Here is a 17621-nt window from a genome sequence, read left to right on the forward strand (position 1 = left end):
TCACAGCTATGCCCAAAAGTAGCACCAGAAGGTTGTACAAACTCTTTCATGAAGTTAAATGTAATGAAACCCCAGACTTTTTACATTATAAATGGTGCCTCTTGATGTTCCTTAAAACTAAAATACACAAAGAGGATAAAATCCCATGGCTCTGGTCCTGTAGTGAAGGTCCTCTAAACATGGGCTCTGCAGTTTACAGCTCCGCCTCCTATGATCCCTTGGGGCAGGATGGGGGATGGTCAGCAATGGGACATGACTTGTTGGATACCCAACTCTTTTCAGAGAATGGAAGAGAAAGCTTCCAAATGCTGTTTCGTTGCCTCTGATGCCCCCGCACTTTCCCTCCTAATATATTCTTCTGACCTTCAGCGTTTGCAGCAGCATGTTAGGACTCTGAAACTCTATCACATATTTTTCTGTTTGGAAGTTGCTGCTTTTAATTGAAATGCTGAATTTATTTTCTGTATGTGAGTTTTACAGCTCTAAGCCATGAACATTTTCAAAAGAAATCAGCTCAATAATAAACATACATAATTCCCATTATAGGTAATGATCTGTGTGGTTTAGGGCTGCCAAGTTGAGCCCCAGATCAACCTCCGGAACTGTTTTGAAGGTCTAATATGTATAGAGGCATTACTGGTGCCGATCCCAGCCATATGAGGTCAGTGTTTCAATTTCCCTGACAGTAGCTTCACTGGCAGGACAAAGTGTACAAGGGTTGCCAAAGCTAACATATCAGGTAGCTGGGCTTCCAAACAGATGTGTTCCCATTTCCTGTTATTCTCCCTTTGTCTCTCATTGGCAATTTCTATGTGTATACCAAGCCAAATTGTGATGCTTACTTGGATGTGTAAGCATCAAAGCCCATTATCGTCCTTGGCCATACATGGCTGAACTTGAGAGTGCAATCTGACCCATGGTTTGATGTAGTTGGAAACCTTTAAGGCTCCTTATCCCATGGCTGAATTATTAGTTTAATCTTTCTGGTGTTACCAGGGGAGGTGAGAGTTAGGGGGGAAAGTAGTGGAAATGAGCATTACCTGACATTTGTCTCCCCTTAACTTGCTTTTTGCCAAATCTTAGACACATAATATCCAAGATTTTAGTCAGTTCATGCACCAGCTAAATAACTGCATCAAAATTACCTGAGATATATGCTAACATGCTGACTTCTTGACCCTACAGCAAACTCATAAAGTCAGACTTTCCAGTATTGGGACCCCAGAATCTACATATTTTTAACCTTTGGATAAACAATCATGTTTGGGATTCACCAAGAAGATTCTCTTTCATCCAAAGCATTCTTAAAGTGTGTAAACCTGGCTCAGGTTATCGCTAATCGGAATCTTTCACATGGCTCGATTTTGATCTACAGTAGAAGTAGAAGTACACAGTACTTCTACAGTACCACAGTAGAAGTAGATCATTAGATCTTTCCAGTTTGTTCCAGAACTAATGTCAACTCCTGGAGAAGGCACAGGGCTAAATGGAAAATGGAGGAACCCATCATTGAGCAATTGTTTCATGGTAGTTACATAGTCTGTGAAGTGTTTTCCATGTGTAACATGGGAAAAAGCTATTTGTAATTTATAATTCTCTTCTACCTTCTAAAGAAGATACACCCCAGTGACTGGAGGCTTCCTTGTGGACTGAAAAGAATGATTCCTGAGGAGTGATGTTTGGAGGAAATGGATAAGAGTTAAATTGAGCTGCATGATAAAGGGAGTAAAAGGGGGTGAGATGGGAGCATTAGGTGCAGGAAGGGAGAGACAAACCTGGAAAACCAGGCCCTGGAGGACAAGGAGAGAAGAGATTTGAAAGTGAGAACTGGTCTGTGTATGATCAGAGGGCTGCTCTAACAAATAGAACTCAAGATGTAGTGGCTTAAATGAGATGGCATATTTTGCTAGCATTTAAAGTTCAAAGATAAATAGTTGGGAACTTCTAAACTTCTAAAGATGTTTGTCAGTATTCTTTAAACCACAGGAAATGGAAAAGAGTGCAAGACAAGCAGCTTTAACTCTGAGAAGATGACAGGACAATTGGAAGCATCATTGTTCATACCCCATGGGCCTGACTTGGTTACTTGGTAACACCTGAATGAAGAGAAACTAAAATATGTCATCTCTAGCTGGGTTTCCATGTTCTCAGCTAAAACCTGGAAGCTTCTGTCGCTAAAAGGAAGAAGGGATATATTGATATAGTGCTACAATTAGCAGTCCTGTCCACTTGGCAAGAGATAGCTAATTCCAAGTTTCAGCTTGAAATGGTATATATCCTGTGCTGTGTGAACGCCCACCTCTAACTTTCCCTCAACGTATTTAGTAAAATACACATTGTTCACTAGTGTTTTGGAGTGGTTCCTTTCTAGTTAATGTAAGCAGCCAAGTTCTGCTTCAAAGTTGGCACACTGGGGGGAAAAAAACAGCTCCACCCAGGGATAGCAACAAGTGAGTTGCAAATGTATTATCCTGTTACATCTTCACAACAAGCCCTATTAAGGACCCATCACCATCTTCTTATTAAAAGAGGAAATGGAGGCTCAAAATGTAAACAACAACCAGTAGCCACACACCTAGGAAGTGAAAACGTTGGGATTCCAGCCAAAGAGTGCCTGATTCCAAAGCCCTTGCTCTATACCTGGTGCCCAGTTCATGCTCTGCATATTCTACCTCCTGTCCTAAGGAAAGGAGCCTCATTGGGCCCAAGTATGTGGGTTATTTCAAACTACCACTTTGTACATCTATTCTCCCCCTCCCCCCCCCCTCATGTAACCAAACCTTCTATAAAGCAAACCCAAAACCACCTTAAGCAAATGGTTTTAGATAGGATAAAGACCCATTATTTAGTCTGGAAACTCAACCTTTTGAAATGTCCTCCCTCCCCCTGCAGTGATTTGACAATTAACCTTTAAAACATTTTAATTTAGCAATGTTATAGGGTAGAAATTTTTCCAGTATCTTTTCAGAGATAATAAAATGTGATGACACAGTGATGTGTTGAATTGGTTTCCATAGATAATTAAGAGACACACGTATCATGTCAAAGAGATAAGAAAAATGTAAGGTTTCCATGACTTGCTTTTTCCATTAGCTAAAGAACTACTTTTAAAATAATGAGCATACTTCCTAGTGTGAATAACTTTGTCTCCAGGTTAACATCCTGCCCAAAAGGGCATAATATTTCTCCTGACAAATCCAGGGTTCTCCTGCCCATTAAAAACTAGCCATTCCACAAAAAGGCAGACTTGTCTTTCCACTGATGTACACGTATCTTCTATGCACTATTTCCTTTGGTAAATGGAATGTGGATATTTAATCAAAAGCTAGTTCCAAAAGGCACAGACCAAGACTCCATAAGGATTTAGAATTATACTCAGTGCGCTGATTCTCAACACAGAATTCTGAAAAAATCTATCCTAACAATTTCTTGCTAAAAAACAGGAAACAATCTCACCAGGGTCAGAAATTAAGGTTGCAGAAGAAATTATGAGGAACTCTGATTGAAAACTTCCCTCTCAGCTTTGTTTGAAAGTGTTTATGTTTCTCAAAAGACAGATGATTTATTTATGTGGTGTCTGCATCAGCATCACTCTCCTGAGGTCTATGAACACTAATCTCCAAAGGGGATCCTTAAAGATATTTTCATGGTTAACGTTGGGAATTGCATATTCCATCACACTGTTTGAGATATACAATATACATCAACATATCAAAGCTCTACAAAAAAAGTCCCTTAATACTCATCTTTAATATAATGTTTCTAAATCTTGTTTGACCATAGAATCATGAGAAAAAAATACTAGAATATCCTACCTGCACTCCCAACTTATCATACATTTTCCACTTAGCAATTAAAATTCTCTTTTTTAAAGTATAAATCAAATATGTGTTATGTCATCTTTTATGTCACCCTCTCTTAGCTCAAAAGTCTCCAATAGCTTCACATCAACTCAGCATGGAAATCACAGCTCTGACCAAGCTCCAGAAAGTCCTACGTGATCTGATCCCTCATTTCTATCAATATCTGTCTCACATATGCCTCCCCGAGCCACACTGATTGCCTTGCCATGTCTGGAATACATCAAGCACTCTTTTTCCTTAGAACTCTTCCCACTGCTATTCTTTTGCCTAGACCATTCTTCCTCCAGATATCTCTATGCCTTTCTCATGGACCCTATTCTGATATGCATTCAGGTATCACTTTATCAGAAAGTTTTTACCATTTACAAAAAGCATCATTTCTAAAATAACAAGCTGCTTCTCTATTCGTTAGCTCCTTACCTTATTTTTCTTCAGAGTACTATTTACTACATGATCTTATAGAAATACCACTTTATTAGCTTATTTCTCATCACCTTTACTAGAGTGTAAACTGTGTGAGCAGAGATCTTTTCTGTTTTGTTTGCCTCTTTATCCCCAATAACTATCCCTGACATATAGCGGGTACTTAATAAATAAACACTGAATGAATGAATGAATGAATGAATGAATATCTCTCAGGACCAGCATCATCCCATGAAAAACAATCAGGAATTATAATGCCAAACAACAGGTAGATTTGATTAATTCAAACAATCAACTAAATTCAAAGAAGCAGGAAAGGAAAAACATAAATCCAGTGATTTGGTTGATAAAACCAATCCAGAAAAAAAATGTTTGAACTAAATTTTTTTACTATATGAAGTAAAACCAGAATCATTCCACAAAAATAGCTTTAATCTCTATTTGCTGAAATATATGAGGTTCTAATTCCTCAGAGGAGTTGTTTTCCTACTTCTTTTATAGATGGGAATTTTTCTGCTCACAAAACTAACCTAAAGTTGTATGAATTATAACCTGGCTTGATCTCCACTGGAGAATATTCAAAGATTCCGTGACCTTCAGTGAGAAAAAATGCAAAGTACTTTTCTGGCACCTGAATTCTACTAAGTAGGTAAAATATTGAATTTGGTTACTTTGCAATTCCAGAGGTCTTGCATCAAGAAATCAAGAAACCTTGCATCATGTGGTCCAGTTTCACATTTTTTGAATTATGATTCTAATGACCTTATTGTGAACTTAGAGTTCAACTATTATAACCCTTGAAAAAACAGAGAAAAGCAATTAAATAGAGATGTGTTTCCTTGAATATGTCACAAATTGATAATGCAATATTATTTCCAACCATCATTAACATCATAAAAAGTTACTGCCTTAACTTCTTTAAAAGAGTCACTCACTCTTACTGAAGAATTACCTTCTTGAAAGACAAAATAAAGAAACCAGTATTGAAAGTTACTACTAAATTCCTCCCACAGAAAGCTTTAATTTCTAGCTGCCACTAAAAAAGAAAAATGATTACTGTACTCTCTTCCTTGCTTGGTAATAGCTTAGAAGTTGCTATTTCAAAGACAAGCTTAGGAAAATTTGATGAAGAGGCTCATTTTTCATAATTATGTCGACTGTACATAGTGAACAAGAAAGAGGGAAAAACTCTTACGTGGGAGAATGGCATCACCAGCAGAGGCCTAGGTATGAATGAGTGCCTTGGATGGACTTGAATCCTGTCCTATCTAAAGACAGGAAAATAAAAAAGGTTAAGAGGAAACATAATGAAGCAACAGGATGTTAATTTAGAAGTTTCAACTGATGCGCAGAGAAAGGCTATAAAATAACAATGGCTGACAGTGGTCCAAGCCCTATTGTAAGAACTTGTCATACTTTAACTCTCACGGTAAAGACCTGAGGCAGGAACTTCCGTAAACCCTATTCTATAGATGAGGAAACTGAGGCACAGACAGGTTAAGTAACTTGCCCAATGTCTCACAGCTACTGTCATCGGTCTTAGATTACAATTTAAACCCAGACATTCTGATTTAGAGTGCAGGCCAAAAATGTTACATTGAAGACTGAGGTCGCTCAAAGGACTGACGAAGGCCAAAATTGAAAAATTGTAGCTGAAAGGTGGTTTTACAACACTAGGGACAAGATCTTATCCACAAAAGGTGATTGAAGAGAATACCAGGGATGAGGAGAACAAAGCCAAGAGAAATAGAGATAAAATTAAATTTCCTTACAACTTGCAGCCCATTGATAAATACTTAAGACATGCAGAATGGGACATTCCTCAAGGAACCCACTGCTGCCTTAATGTTAATGCCTTGCTGTAGACTAAAAACAACCTTAGCATGACAATAGCCAGACATCCAGGATCCTGTTAGTCATCTTTAACACACAGAAATCCCCTTAGAGACTTCCTGTTGTCTCTACCCTTACCACCCCTCACCAACTTAAAAATAACACTCGGAAACATCTCAAGAGTGCATTTTTGACCATTGCACTCAATGACCCTGCATCACCAACAGAGCACAGGTGAGAAAGAGGATTTTGTGAGGAAGTTTCTTTGGCAAAGTCAACCCTTTGAGCCCCAAGGCCTCTTCCTTTAAGAAAGAATGGCAGGTGGCTCCAGTCCCCTCAAAACAAGTCTAATGATTGAGAAAGGATTGGAGAAGGTGTTTCAACAAGACCACTCAGAAGATCTTCATTATTAGGGACACAGCAGACTGAGCAGGCTTTTGTCTCTGGAAATCTGGAAGTCAGCAGAGAGCTCAAGGGCTGCTTTGGAGTGGGGGCTATGGCAAGTTTCCACAGCTTGCCTAAAGTGACTATATTCTTAGGGTGAATCAAAGAATGTGTGATTATTTTTCTGTGAAACGGGATGGAAAGAGAACTGATCTGGAAAATACAGATATTTGTGTCTCTTTTATTCATGCTGTTTTCCTAGTACCTAGAGCAGTGCTTCTTCTGGTGACTAGAACAGATGTTCAATGAATATTTATCTGTATTTTGTAAATTATTATTTTATGTCATTGTAAAATAGTCATTAGAAAATTTCTTGTATAAATTGTTATTAATATTTAACATAAATATGTTAAATGTGATATTTATTTAATATTAATAAATAAACATTTATTACTTATTAATAAATGTTAACTAACTAACCAATGAGAAAACACTGAGGAAGGAGTGGTCAGCCAAAGGAGAGCCACTGCTACATCATAGGAGACCCAGCTAACGATCCAGCAAGACCCTTCCAAAATACCCACTCAATTTCTTATGCAGAAAAAAACCCAGCACTCTATAATAGAGTTTACCTTGAAGGTTCCTTGTACATGAAGACAACTGTGGGCATCATGTGTTCTTTTCCACTAATTCCACTGCCTGTACAGTTTTATCGTCATTCCACTCCCACCGTCTCCCTTGCGGGTAAGAGACCTGAAGAAGGAGACAGAGATGTGCTGGTCGTTTTCCCCAGTGCCCATGGCAGGCTGGGAGAGGAGCGGGAGGAGAGGTTTAATATCACATCATCGTCCAGGGTTTGATTCCCTTTAGAGCCTCTGACTCCAATTTCTGCACTCAAATTGCCTTTGCATTTAGTGTGACAGCAGGGCAGAAGCAGAAATTATGGATCATGATGGTGGCAGGCTGGAGCTTCCATCCTTGTTCAGTGATGTCATCACCATCCTTATTCAGTGCTGTCACACTGACATCAGTAGCTTGAGATCAGTCTTGGTGGGAGAGTTTATACCATGGAAACTGCCAGACACTACAGATTAGCAGCTCTGCCTCTCTCCCCAACCAAAAGCTAGATATTAAACATTTAGCAGCATTCTCCCTGTACCACTAGGTGCATATCGTTTCACAGACAGTACAGTTACATTTTGCTAAGGTACTGATCAACCCAGTCTTCAAACATGTTAGAGAATAGAAAGATGAAAGATTCCCAAAATCATTCTGTGAAGACAGTGACCAAGACAGCAAAGCCAGACAGAGTAGGGAAAGGAAACCCATTTCTCTCATTTCTCTGCAAAATATCCCAAACTAAATATTAATAATTTTAATTCAATAATACATAAAAAGTGACAATACTCAATGAATAACTTGGGTACATCTCAGGAATGCGCAGCTTGGTTTAGTGTTATAAAATCTGGAAACGTAATTTACCACATTAACAGATTAAAGGAGAAAAGCCATAAGACCTTTTTCATATACTGAGAAAAAGGTTAATAAAACCCTCAGTAGGGGCACCTGGGTGGCTCAGTTGCTTAAGTGTCCGACTCTTGATCTCGGCTCAGGTCATGATCTCGTGGTTCGTGGGTTCAAGACAGCATGGAGCCTGCTTGGGATTCTGTCTCTCCCTCTCTCTTTCTCAAAATAAATAAACAAAAACTTTAAAAAAATAAAATAAAACCTCAGTAAATTACAACATAAAGGGTATCTAAAGAACAGCAACACACCTTACAGTAAAGATCACACTAGGGCACCTGGGTGGCTTAAGCAGCTGACTCTTGTTTCAGTTCAGGTCATGATCCCAGGGTCGTGGGATTGAGCCCTGCTTTGGGCTCTGTGCTGGGCACGGAGCCTGCTTGAGATTCTCTCTCCCTCCTTCTCCCTTTACCCCTCCCCCTCGAGCACACACTCTCACACTCCCTCTCTCTCTCTCTCCCTTTCTCTCTAACAAGAAAAAAGAGAGCGATCTCAGCCACCACCAAATATCCAAACTTGTTTTGAAGCTATAGCCATTCTGTCATGGTAGAGGGACAGAAAAATTAATCAATGAAATATAGATGGCAAGATACATACACATGTATGTATGTGGAACTTTGATATATAAAAAAGGTTAGCATACCAAATCATTTGGGGGCAAGTCTTTTAAACAAATGGAGTTGGAAGAAGGCTATACATAAGGCTTATACCATACCAAAAATCAATTGCAAATGCCTCCATACTTTGGAAATTAGTTGGTTTTGTCTTGTAAAGTGGAACATATGCATAGACTATGATCCAGCAATTCTCTTCCTAAGAGAAACTCCTGTATACCTACACCAGGAAACCTATACACAGATGTGTATGGTAACCCTGTTGCCTAGTAGTAAAGAAATAACAAATAAAACTGAAATAAGAAAACTGAAAGAAGAAATGAATAATAAATAATGTTATTTTGGTATGCTCATATAATAAAGTACTCTACACCAGTCAAAACAAATGAACAACATCTAGACACAAAGATGTGGGTGAATCTCAGGGCGCCTGGGTGGCTCAGTCGGTTAAGCGTCCGACTTCGATCAGGTAACGATCTCACGGTTCTGGGTTGGAGCCCTGCATCAGGCTCTGTTCTGACAGCTCAGAGCCTGGAGCCTGCTTCAGATTCTGTGTCTCCCTCTCTCTCTGCCCCTCCCCTGCTTGTGCTCTGTCTCTCAAAAATAAATAAACATTGAAAACAAATTTTAAGGAAAGGTATGGATGAATCTCAACAATACAATTTTAAGTGAAAAGATAAGCTGCAGAATTTATATGCAGTCTGATATTTTCATTTCATAAACTTAAAAATGACTAAAAACGTTTGGTGAACAGATATAATGGAAATGTGCTCTAAGGAAAGAGGGAGAATGATCAGCACACCTGGGAGAGGAGTTGCCATAAACAAGAGAAAGAAAGATGTATCAGAATCCGCTATTATCAGTGTTCTAGTTTCGGATTTCTGGGGGCGGTTTCCTAAGGGTCACCCTAGAGAGAGGCTTAAAGAGTCACCTTGAATGAGCAATAATGAGAGCTGGTCCTAAATCAACAATCATATTCATCCAATTCTATGATTCTGAGACCCAATTAAAATAACCCCATTGGATTTGTTACAGGAGGGAGCCACTGAGGCAGAGAGAGGTCTCGGAGCTTGATAACAAGTGGTGGAGGCAAGATTTTTACTCCAGGTGGTCTGACCCCAGAGCCCATGATCTCAGGCATACGCTCCAAAAAGGGTGGAATTGTTTCCTATTCACAGTAGTATCAGCACCAAGTGGAATATGCATGTATGAAAGAGAAAAGTAAAGAAATATAATAGACAGTATGAATAGTAGCAGCAAGAGCAGCATATATTGTACATAGGCACATATATTAGACATGCAGTGAGAAAGCCCTGTATCATAACTACTAGACTCCAAGTAAACACAGAGGGCAACAAAGAACCTAGGTACCTCACAAGAAAGAGGGAGACTTAAGATCTGAGCATCACAAGGTTTGGGACAAAAAGAATGACATAGAAGACTCTGGGAACCAGGAATAGGACTGTCAGCCAGCCACTCCTGACAACCAACATGTTAACAATCCCTAGAATGAAATAATTGGTGGTTAATATAAAAGCTGCAACTGGAGCGCCTGGGTGGCTCAGTGGGTTAAGCGTCTGACTTCAGCTCAGGTCATAATCTTGCGGTTTGTGAGTTTGAGCCCCGCGTCGGGCTCTGTGCTGACAGCTCAGAGTCTGGAACCTGCATCAGATTCTGTGTCTCCATCTCTCTCTCTGCTCCTCCTCTGCTCGTGCTCTCTCTCTCTGTCTCTCAAAAATAAACAAATGAAAGTTTTTTGAAAGCTACAACTGCATAATGTAAATTATCCATCTAGGTCATATCTATGACTCAAATGTCAGCTGGAGTCACCCTTACTCCGATATTTAATTAAATTGTTATAAAATGCTAGATTCTTCCTCCCACCACACACACAAAATTCAAAGGGGTTCTTGACAGCTCCCATTTCCTCCGATGCCCACATTCTGTATTTCTGAGCCCTTGAGCTCTCAGACTCACCCACATCCCACTTCCCATGACTGCTCCCTTCTCTCCTGTCTCTGCTAACCCACATGCAGAGCATACCTCCTTTTATATTATTTCTTCCAAAACTGCTCTCATAAGGCATACTTTAGCACAACAACAATTTAAATTTTAATATTAACCATTCTCATTTAAAAGTCCTGTACTGTCATGCCACCAGGCGTTCCTCAATGACCATCCTTCCAGAGTCTGGCCAGTGACTGTGTGCATCCTCACATTCTTGTCTTCTTCTACTACTCTCTAATTTCTTCCTTGGCACAGATTCAGCTTCGTGTTAACCCTTCACAGAGTATCTTAGCTTTCTCCTCCTCTGTTTTTAAAGGCGACACCCAAACTCTGTCAAAACATTACATCAAGGTATTTTTCTAAACAAGGACAATCCCTTTCTTAAGGTTTACCTTTGTACCATGTTTTTTTTTTAATTTTTTAATATTTATTTTTGAGAGAGAGAGAGAGACAGCATGTGAGCAGGGGAGGAGCAGAGAGAGAGGGAGACACAGAATCCGAAGCAGGCTCCAGGCTCTGAGCGGTCAGCACAGAGCCTGATGTGGGGCTCGAACTCATGAACTGTGAGATCATGACCCGAGCCGAAGTCTGACACTCAACTGACTGAGCCACCCAGGCGCCCCTGTACCATCTAATAATTGTATATTGAGCAGTAAACAGATGTTAACAAGAGCTCCTGGTGCCTCTCTATGGCTTCCTTGGATCCTCAGATCCTCCCCAGACCTCCTGCCCACAATCCAGCACAGATAACATGCAGCACAGCAGAGAACCTTGATCCAGACTTATCAACATCTAAAAAAATATTAGGGTGGGGTCTAGGGGGGCGTTAAATGGGTGATAGGCATTAGGGAGGGCATGTCTCGGGATGAGCACTGGATGTCATATGTAAGAGATGAATCACTGGATTCTACTCCTGAAGCCAAGACTACACTATATGTTAACTAACTTGAATATAAATAAAAATAAATAAATATTCAACAAAATTTTTTTTTATTTTTTTAATGTTTATTTATTTTTGAGAGAGAGAGGGAGACAGAGTGTGAACAGGGAGGGGCAGAGAGAGAGGGAGACACAGAGTCTGAAATGGGCTCCAGGCTCCAAGCTGTCAGCACAGAACCTGATGCAGGCTCAAACCCATGACCCGCAAGATCATGACCTGAGCCGAAGTCGAATGCTTAACCTTCTGAGCCACCCAGGTGCCCCTATACAAAAAAATTTTTTTAAATAAAAAATATTTTTAATATCACCCTACTATATGTTTATGTAAAAAGACAATGATAAACATATATATTGATGATAGATGATAGATCGATAGATAGATAGAATGGTCCATTTTGACATCCTAACATTCTTTGCCTCTTCCTGTGGTTGAAAAACCCAATTTTCTTTTAAAAGCCTATCATCCATTACTTTAAGTGCTCCTAGATGGTTCATTTAGGGGACTAAGGATAGACATGTGACCCAAATTAAGCAACTCAGACTCTGACTTCTACTAATTAGAATTGCTAAAATGAGATTTTGCATGGGATACGCTTACACTAAAAATTGGTTGTTTATTGGAAGTTCACATTTAACTGTGTGTCCAATATTCTACTTGCTACATCTGGCAACCCTCTCAGTAATTGAAGTCATAACTTCTTGACACAGACAGAAGCCTGTCTGAGTCTGGTCACTCCTCTGTTGATTACTTTTTGTCTCCAAGATTTGCTATCACCATCCAGGCTCTGTCCTGCTTCAAATGTAGTTATTTAGCTGTTCCTCCAATTCTTTAACCACCCCTTCTCCTAGATCTTTCCACTATATTTCTTTGGGTTTTTTTTTTCTTTTGTTTGTTGTTTTGTGTCAGATATCTATAGTTGTTTTTTTTGTCATTTGTAACAATAACAACAAAATTCGTAGTTGAAATATCACAGCAGAGACACAACTGGCAGCCTCATGCTGGAAACAGCCATGTTTTTTTGGCCCACAGAGTCTTTAAAACTGAATTTATTGCCACTAAGATCTAAGATCGAAATATTTACTTAAAAAATTGACCCTTCTGACTTCTCCAAAACCACAGATCTGGCAAGATGGGACTGCAATCCCACTTGGTAACAACTGATCATCTGGATTACAGGAGCTGCCCCCCTTTGACAGAACATGCACTTATTTATTTATATTATCTGTCATGCTCTGTGTTTGAGTATGTGATCTATGGTGCATATAGTGCCTACGTGCTCCCTGGTTCTTTACTGCTTGCCTGATTCAGTTCAGTTTAACTCAATAAATCTTTTCTCAACACCTAAAGTAGTTGGCACTGAGGAGAATGAAATAAGGTATGGCCCACACCATCAAAGAGCCTCTTAGTCTAATTGTGGCAGACCCTTCAAAGGAGAATTTCATATGTAATATGCTGAGAGAAATAATGGAGGTAGGTACAGGGCAGTATGAAAACCAACAAAGATCATTTCATTCAACCTGGGTTAACAGGGAAGGTTCTAGAGAATATGAAGCCTGACTGAGTTTAGGATAAGGGACAAAAGAATTCCTTACAGGTGAGCAGGTTACATAAAGGGAAGAAGGCAGGAAACAGTAGACGGAGTGCAAATAAGTACAAGGTTGAGAGAGAATCCCAAGCAGGCTCCGAGTTGCCAGCACAGAATCTGACAGGGGTGCTGAATCCACTAAACGAACAGTTGAGATCACAACCTGAGCCGAAAGCAAGAGTCCAATGCTTAACTGACTGAGCCACCCAAGTGCCCCTGAACGTTTATTTTTAATATGTGGTCAGACTTATTCTACCTTCTCTCATCATTGACACCAACAGAATCAAAAGCAGCTAGTGAGGTGCTAATACCTGAGGATTAATCCAGTGATTCTTGTCACAACGCATTCCAGGAGGGATTTGGGTGATAAGTGGTTCATTCTTCCTTTCGTGATTTGGATAACAAATGGAATAGGAGAAGGGTACTGATTCTGATGGCCATTCCCTCAGCACATTCCTGGCTTTTTTTCTGAGCAAAGGATGCCACAATGGAAAATGCAGGAATATCCACTGTGAAATGTGATACAAGGGGCTTGGGGTTGCAGTCATGGAATTGGGTTTCACTTCTTCTTGCTTGTTTCCTCATTGTTAGGTCAGGATCCTGAACTCAGAGATAACGTTATCAAGGGGCCTGGTAACTTTCTTGGAGATTTCATCTTGTTCTCATCCTCATTTTCAAAGCTGGCAACATTGTTTTTCTCTCTGTACCCACAGCACACCTCACGTAGACCCACCCAGAGTGAGTTCCTTTGGCAAACCTAGATGGGTGTAAGAGATGCAGCTGTTCTCATGCAGATGTCTCAGGACATCAGGATCAACTCTCTGAACTATACTGACACAGATGTCTCCATAGACCTGTTCTTTTGATGGTTTTTCTGGGTACCAGTGATGTTGTATTTTTCTTGAAGTTTAAGGGTCAATTTCAAACCTCTCAACTGCCCCTTTTTCAATTTACCATGTTTTCGAACTAGCCTTGTGAGAAAGAAGACAACAGCCACAATCTTGTTAATCTCTCCTGCCTCCGCTGCCCTGGGGCCAGAGTTGCCCGTGGACGACTCTGGAAAGGTAACCCAGGACATCCCCTCTGTGCTGCGATCTAGTCCGGAGAGCAGGTGGCTCCCGCATCGTCTAAATTGTTCTCTTTAAATTGTAAGACTTATTGCGGTGCCTGAGTGGCTCAGTTGTTTAGCTTCTGACTTCAGCCTCAGGTCATATCACATTTTGTGAGTTCGAGCCCCACATCGGGGCAGAGCCTGGAGCCTGCTTCAGAGTCTGTGTCTCCCTCTCTGTTTGCTCCTCCACCACTCACACTCTGTCTCTCTGTTTCAAAAAATGAATAAACATTTTAAAAAATTTTAATAAATTATAAGGCTTATCAAGTGTTAAGCTGGGAGTTATTTTGTTGTGTTATTTATAAGGTATCTTGAGGAGAGAACCAAAAGACATATTAGCACTTCACTGGAAATTATCTATCCACTACCCTATTACCTATTTATACCCAATCTTGTTCCAGAAACGATAGAATGTGACTTCCAAAATTACTACTTAGATAGCACAAATAAAAACAGATCAAAAGGAAGAAACAACGGACATAAAACACGACTAGAGATGATTGTAAAATGTACATCGTAAAGACCCATATGATTGCTACAACTAAATCACAAATTTGGCTCAGAGCATTCTACCAAGTTTACTGGCAAATGGAAATCTGATCAGTTCCTCAATGCACAGGGTTTATAATATAGAAACAGCAATTTATCAGGATGGATACATGATTATTGTCCTAAGATCAGACAGGATGTGCTTACTAATGTTCTTATATTTTACCTCAATATTGGCTGACGATCATAGTAGAGAACAATTTAATAAAGGCAATTCTGCAAAGAGGAAATACCCCCTGTGACTTCCTCTCCTTATTTACCTACTCGCTGTAATCAGCATGACTAGCTAAGAATTACAGTATACACAGCATGCAGCAGCCCCTTATTTTTTTCCAAATTATCATTTCATTGTGCATGCAATGTATTTCTAAACATCAAGCACAAAAGCAAAAAACTCCTGTATCTTTAACAATGTCATTTAGGAAAGAACCACCAAGAATCTTGACTACTATTATAGGCCTTTTTTTTTTTTTTTTTGCTGCTGTATAAGGAAAATTACGATCTTTACCACTTAAAGACTCAGAAATATTCTATCTCATTTCCATTTGCATGAAGTCTCTGGAGTTCGGCACTGCATCAGCTACAGCATTTAAAATCTCCTCTGGTTATTTTAATTATTTATGACAAAGATGGATAAAGAGTATACCGTTTGACAAAGCCATGATGACAAGCAAATAACAGTGTTTTTAAAAGGAAAATGTGGAATTTTGCTTTCTGGCACCTAACTGTTTCGCCTTATAAACATAAGGTTAAAAAGAGAATAGCTTAGTCTTAAATCAGCCATTGGGTGGTGGGTGGAAATTTTAGAAGGGCGTTAGTTGTGCAATGGCTATATGCTAAGCACTGCACTAAAGGTTTCCACACAAATTTACCAAAGTGAGCATCCTGGCAAAAGCCCTGTGAAGAATAGGGGCTATCGTTCCTATTTTACAGATAAGGAAGCAGGGGCAGTAATGCTAAGGTCAGTAAACTTTTTCTATGAAGGGACAGAGAGTAATTATTTTAGACACTGTGGATCACTAAGTCGTTGTCACAACTACACAGCTCTGTTACTGCAATGTGAAAGGCACAGACCATACTTGAACGAATGAATGTGGTGGTGTTCCAGTGGAAGTGTTTCCACAGAAGAGATGGCAGATCCACAAAACATGTCTTTGGGTCATAATTTGCACACCTCTGAAAGGAGGTGACATGACCTGCTCAAGATTGCTCAGGAAATTTCGACTGGAATTGAGATTTTTCTGCTGGGTGTTGTATGTGGGTGATGAAACTCTGAACTCTACATCTGACACCAATATTGCACTATATATTAACTAACTAAAATTTAAATTAAAAAATATCAGATGTTCTGCTTTGAAGCTTAATGTTTTCTCCACTCACCCATAGTTTCTTTAGTACCTAGACACCCATTTTTAAATAACTAGTTATTTGTGGACAACTTTTGATTAGTTGTTTTTAATATCCCAGCAAACTTGTTATCCCAGCAAACTTGTTAGAAAAATGTTTTTAAATATTCATTCAATTATCTACTAATAGCTTTATGTACATGTTGACAAATACACTTCAAAAATGTTTTTGTTTAATTCAAAGTTGTCCTCTTTTTTAAAAATTTTAATGTTTATTTACTTTTGAGAAAGAGGAGAGAGAGTAAGCAGGGGAGGGGCAGAGAGAGAGAGGGAGACAGAGTCTGAGGCAGGTTCCAGGCTCGCGCTGCCGGCACAGAGCCCAACATGGGACACGGGACTCGAACTCACGAACTATGGGATCATGATCTGAGACAAAGTCGGATGCTTAACCAACTAAGCTACCCAGGCACCCCTCAGAGTTACCCTCTTTTCTTTATTATTGAAAATAAGAATGTTCTGAAGTCAATGATCAATTTCTACATTTAAAAAAATAGAAAAAGAAGAACAAATTAAACTGAAATCACACATAAGGAAGGAAACTATGAAGAGTAGAAATCAAAGAAATTGAAAACAGAAAGATCAATGCAGAATATCAGTAAAACCAAAATATGGTTGTAGAGAACAATAAAGTGGATAGACCTGTAGACCTCAGATAGGAGAGCTAGATATTTTTACCTTGGTATCACAAATGAAGAAACTGAGACTGAGTAGAGAATAAATGTTCTTGTGGTTATCTACCCATTAAGACAGCATCTTAACTCAAACCCAAGTGTATTGAGTCTAAATTCCATTTTATATTCATCAGCAGTAAATAGAATACATTGTGTACTGTGGGGTGTTTTGAACAGACGAGTTTTCTAATCTATTTTCCCTTACCCTTAAATGTATGATCAAGCACTAACAATGGAAGTACAATACGTTTAGCACCTGAAATTAGACACACTACCATATTACCACTCATCAGACAGTAACACTGTTAGCTTATTTCCAGAGTCACAGCATGTGGCTGTACAACAGAGAAATTCTAGTCAATAATACACACACTGTGATCTATGTGAGTGGCTTCCCTGTGGATATACATCAGGTTACCTTCGCTACCATACCTGGTGGCTGCTCTGGTTCATTCATTAAATATTTACTGAGCATCTGCTATGTGCTAAGCTCTGGGATAGACTCTGAGGACACAAAGATTAGGAGGAATCTTAGAGTTTAGTGGGAAAAATGAGCAAAGGGACAGATAATTATAATATAGTGAGAGCAGAATGACACAGTAACTCTAACAAGAGACTTCTAACTCAGAGAAAGAAATGAATGTCAGGATTTGCCTCTATTCTCTTATAGAATTCTAATAATTCTATTAGAATTATTCTAATTCTCTTTGC

General features: G+C 39.3%; 1 pseudogene; it reads right to left on the reverse strand.

Annotated features, from left to right (window-relative positions):
* Positions 1-13466: 13466 nt before the first annotated feature.
* Positions 13467-14251, reverse strand: LOC124507551 (protein BTG3-like; annotated as a pseudogene).
* Positions 14252-17621: the final 3370 nt, after the last annotated feature.

Source organism: Lynx rufus, unplaced genomic scaffold (genome assembly GCF_022079265.1).
Source record: "Lynx rufus isolate CCGP_SWC_20201006 ecotype Redwood Valley unplaced genomic scaffold, mLynRuf1.p SCAF_12, whole genome shotgun sequence".
NCBI classification, from domain to species: Eukaryota; Metazoa; Chordata; class Mammalia; order Carnivora; family Felidae; genus Lynx; species Lynx rufus.